Source organism: Hordeum vulgare, chromosome 7H (genome assembly GCF_904849725.1).
Source record: "Hordeum vulgare subsp. vulgare chromosome 7H, MorexV3_pseudomolecules_assembly, whole genome shotgun sequence".
Classification (NCBI taxonomy): domain Eukaryota; kingdom Viridiplantae; phylum Streptophyta; class Magnoliopsida; order Poales; family Poaceae; genus Hordeum; species Hordeum vulgare.
In genome coordinates, this window is record NC_058524.1 from 420,485,037 (window position 1) to 420,490,014 (window position 4,978).

A 4,978-nucleotide genomic window follows, 5' to 3' on the forward strand; every position below is an offset into this window, starting at 1 on the left:
ACCGAACCTTAAGTGTGCAGACCCTGCGAGTTCGAGAACTATGTAGACCTGACCGAGATACTCTTTGGTCAATATCCAATAGCGGGACATGGATGCCCATATTGGATCCTGCATATTCTATGAAGATTTATCGGTCGTATGTGTATGTCAAGGATTTAGTTAATCCAGTATACTGTTCACTTTGTCCTTCGGGTATGTTACTTGCCCGGGATTAGACCGCCAGTATCTCTATACCTAGTTCAATCCCACTACCGGCAAGTTATTTTACTCGTTCCATAATACAAGATCCTCTGGCTAACTCTTTAGTCACATTGCTTGCAAGGCTTATTGTGATGTTGTATTACCGAGTGGGCCCCGAGATACCTCTTCGTCACACGGACTGACAAATCTGAGCCTTGATTCACGCCAACCCAATAGACACCTTCGGAGATACCTGTAGAGCACCTTTATAGTCACCCAGTTATGTTGTGACATTTTATACACATAAGGTATTCCTCCGGTGTCTCGGAGTTGCATGATCTCATGGTCATAGGAATAGATACATTGACATGCAGCAAACAGTAGTAACAAACTAACACGATCATATTCTACATTCATAATTTGGGTTTTGTCCATCACATCATTCCCTAATGATGTGATCTCGTTATGAACTAACAACACTTGTCTATGGTTAGGAAACCTTAACCATCTTTGATCAACGAGCTAGTCAACTAGAGGCTCACTAGGGACATTGTTTTGTCTATATATCCACTCATGCATTTGTGTTTCCATTCAATACAATTATAGCATGGATAATAATTGATTATCTTGAAATAGGAAATATAATAATAACAATTTTATTATTGCTTCTAGGGCATATAGCCAACACTCCCCCTCCTCGGTCGCCATTGCCCCACCACCGCGCGCTTCGGTCCATCTTCCCCACCATTCTTCGCCGCCATGGAAGCCTCCGAGCCATCACCCATTAACGTGGAGGTCGCGCAAGAGCAATCCCCTCCGATGGATCTCGTCGCCTACCATGTCGCCCCTGCCATCACCCAAGGCACCAACGTGCCTGCTCACTAGCCGCAGGGCAACATCATCGCGCAGGGCGGCAATCCAGCTAGCCCTGTCAAAAAGGCATGCGCGCCGGGCACCGCTGCGATTGCGCGATCTGCCCGGCCGCTGGCGAACAAGGTGAGCAAGGTTTTGAGCATGAAGCGGAAGAAGGTTCCTATGAAAAGGCCGGTGCCTTCATCCACTCCCTCCGCGCCAGCGAGATGTTCCGCAACGATGTCGTTCAACGGCGCTGCTACCACCGCAGGCGAGGTGTTCGATGAAATGGCTGGAAGCTATGCATCTTCAATCCCTTGATCTTGCTTCGCTTTTTGCCATTGTGGTCGCTCGTGACTTGATGTCACTCAATGTAGCGGTGGTTCGAACAATATAGCTATCGATTTCGTGAACTTGTTGGACACCAACACCATTGACATTGATCAAGCCCCGTTCCTTGATTTCGATGACAATGAAATGGAGGGTGGCATGGACAATCACGATCGTGAACATGAAGTGTAGGAGGTAGATGAGGGGGTGTATGAGCAAGCACAAGCAAAAACAAAGCGTGAGATCGAAGAACTACACAATCTTGGAAGATCAAATCTTGATCAAGGTTTGGAGTGCGGTGTCTAAGGATGCTTGCACAGGTACGTCCAAAACCTCCAAGAGATATTGGCAAAGAATCGAAGACCAATACTTCTGCATGATGGCTAAGCATCCCAATAGGACACCACGAACCTTTCGGACACTCCAAGGTCCTTGGGACGTGGTCAAGCCGATTTGTAGCCGTGGAGCCGTGGAATCCGACTATGTGAGTTCGTTTTCACGTCCCAAGTTGTGCACATCATTTGTATCATATGAAGTGATTGCATCATTTTAGTTTAGTTTAATTGTGTAGGACAAAATTTCCCAACAACAATACAAAGACATGGAAGCTTCCGGAGGCAAATTATTTAAACTAGAGCATTGTGGGTATATGCTCAAAGACCGCGACAAGTGGAAGTTGATTAACAAATAATCCCCATCAAAGAGAGGTTCACTTATGAACATGGATGAAGATGAAGATGATGATGGCCCGAGAAATTGGAACAAGCCCGATGGTGACATGAATACAAAGGAGAAGATCAAGAGGGAACACGAAGCATCGAGCTTGCGGGACACACTACAAGAATAACACTTACCAATTAACCTCCATTTTGGTCAAAGAATCGCCATTGGTATCAAATTTTGACCTTTTTTGACAAAATTCAGAGGGTCAACAGTTGATCGTCAAGAATGAACAAACATGACCTTTTTAATGTTTTGGTCAAGTATTCTTTGACCAAAAAAATAGGCCATAAATTCTTTGACCAAAATGTTTTGTCATTACATGTGTACCTGAACCACGCGGCCAAGGTGATGACATGGCGGATCACGAGTGACTGGAAAATAAGGTCACAAATTTACTAGCCGTGTCCAATAAGGCACATAAATGGGTCAGGCCCAACCAATTTTGTGCTATGTTCATGAACCTATATTTGATATTTCAGCCCATTACTATTTTTTATCCACAGAGAGGTCTTATTATTGCACAGTTTTGGCACACAAGGAATTGTAGATAATTTCAACTAAACAAAATTATGATACATAGTTCCAATATTTCAGCACATCATGGCACATACTTTACAAACGTGCATCACATAAAATAGTTCAGCCTTCAACTCCACTACAAATCCAACAACTTTTGGTACTGTACGATCAATACAACCACTTTCCAACAAGTCCAGCCTTCAATGTAACACATTAAAGAACATAAAATTAAATTGTTCACGTGTAACAGCAAATTGAGAAACCATAGCATCGTCCGTCTTCCACTTTCCACTTCTTCTGAGTAGCCGATTCTGGAATGATGAACTTCCGGACATTAAAAGGATCACATATGAGAAGAACATACAGAACAGAAGGTTGTGGTTTACATGCCTATTGTCAAATAAAGAAATGTCATTTGATGTGGTTAAATATTATTCAATACGGTTCGATTCACATACTGGTGCAATAAATATCGCTATACTCAGTAAGAATATTCTGAGCAAAATGAAGCCACGTGCGGTTAGTTTAAGTAGTGCCGTGTTCTGAAAAATGACGGTAACTAAGATAGGCGTATAGGATAAGGAATAGCAAGAAACAGGCAAAAGCATCACCTTCCATTTATTTGCAACAAAAAAATCATCATATGTTCACAATTCAGATCAAGAAAGGTAATTTGCAGCTCCCCACTATTGCTGGCCCCACTAGACTCAGACTCTAGCATGACGACACATTTGAAATCTCTATTCGACATAGATGAATGAGAGCATAGTGCAAAGTCACAACATATTATAAAAAGCAAGTTGAATCTAGGGTTTGTGGTCAATGGCATAAATACCTACACATAGAGGCTGGAGTAGTTGAAGTAGATGTACTTGGTACAGAAATAAAATGAGTTGCCAAGGGGTAGGTGGTGATGGAAGGACGCCGCCACCCAACGCCTATAAGAATTTGATCATGAGCGATCAATCAGGCAACATACATATGATAACATGTAAATCTGCATAATGCGGAAACACACAACAATCCAATTAAGTAGTTGCACATCACAAGTAAAATCGATCATAGTAATTTTAGCTCATGACCAATTCTAGAAATTATAGTTAAGCATTTGCTGCTAACAATAGAGACCATGCCAATAACAAGTAGCAAGTGTGTACACAGTACATCGCCTAAATCATAAATAATAGCTTACAGAAACCCTACCATAGCATCATCATAAGTCATGTATAAATAGGAGCACTAAACAGTATCCATAGTTAGGAGAAGCATTGCAACCAAGGGGATATTAGGACCAACATATACTCAACAACAAACTGAGCACAACCATAGCACACACATGAGTATTTGGACACCTCCTCCGGGATCGGCGCCTCATCTCTCTTGCTCCCTGAATATAGAAACCTGTGAAGCTATCAACACCTCGTACATGCATGAAGGCAACGCAACTCACACGTATGGACAAGCAACACTTGTATCCGAAACAGAATATCAAATTTCTACAACAAGGAATGTAGGAGAACATAAAAACAAGTGATATTGGATCAATGTAGCAAGAAAAAGTTGAGACGCAAAGGACAGAGGTACCTCAGTTCGGGAGTGGAGTAAAAGTAGGACGGCGGCGTCGGTGGCAAAGATATGCTCGATGGAGGGAGAATCAGTGGTTGGTCTTTGTTGACCATGTAGGTCTGGTTGCATGAGGGGAAACTAGTGGGCGTCCGTGGAGAAGCCGCACCCAGCTGCAGGAGAGGCAGCTCGGACGACAACCAGTTCATGATGGGGGATGCAAATCGTGGAAGATTTCCACGCACTCGGAGGTGGGAGGTGGAGATTTGGATGGAGTGCTTCAGGGACCAGGCGGATCTCAAACCACCGGCGAGAGGAGAGAGGGACACCGATGGCCGGATATCAAGCCGATGGTGGCGGCAGCATAGAAGGAGAAAACCTAGGAGCTGGTCGCTGGCCGGTGTTAGGCTCTGTAAGATCTATGAGGCTCCGCAACGCAACGCCGATGGCGGAGACGAGGCCGTGCCCCGAACCCTAGCCGTGGGGGATGGGTTTAGCGCGAGCATTGGAGGCATGGAGGGCAGATATGGATGGAGGGATTGACGAAGCGGTGCGAGGTGAGCTCCGCAGCATGCTGCGCACAGGCCATGGCCGCCGGAGCTCGTCGGAATAAGGTCGTCGGCGGCGGCGGCTAACCCTAGGGCTTGGGAGCGCAAAGAGGAGATGCGGGTGCGGGGAAGAGTGCAATGGGAGGAGGTAGGGTTTGGGTATTTGGCGTGGGTGGGGGTTTTCTTTTTCATGTTTTTTCAGTCTATACTCTAGATGGTTGGAGGGATGTCGAATGGAAAGATGGATGAATGGATGGACACCA

The 4,978-nt window shown here is 44.8% G+C and overlaps 1 long non-coding RNA gene across 2 annotated transcripts; it reads right to left on the reverse strand.

Moving 5' to 3' along the window:
- Nucleotides 1–2,715: 2,715 nt before the first annotated feature.
- On the reverse strand, nt 2,716–4,496 carry LOC123409837. 2 transcript variants are annotated; one of them, XR_006612916.1, is made up of 2 exons: nt 4,189–4,496; nt 2,716–3,991 (listed from the first exon to the last, which is right to left on the reverse strand). It is a non-coding gene; the product is annotated as an uncharacterized LOC123409837 (long non-coding RNA). The 2 variants fall into 2 exon arrangements; XR_006612915.1 differs by having other exon boundaries at nt 2,716–4,005.
- Between the last annotated feature and the right edge of the window lie 482 nt (nt 4,497–4,978).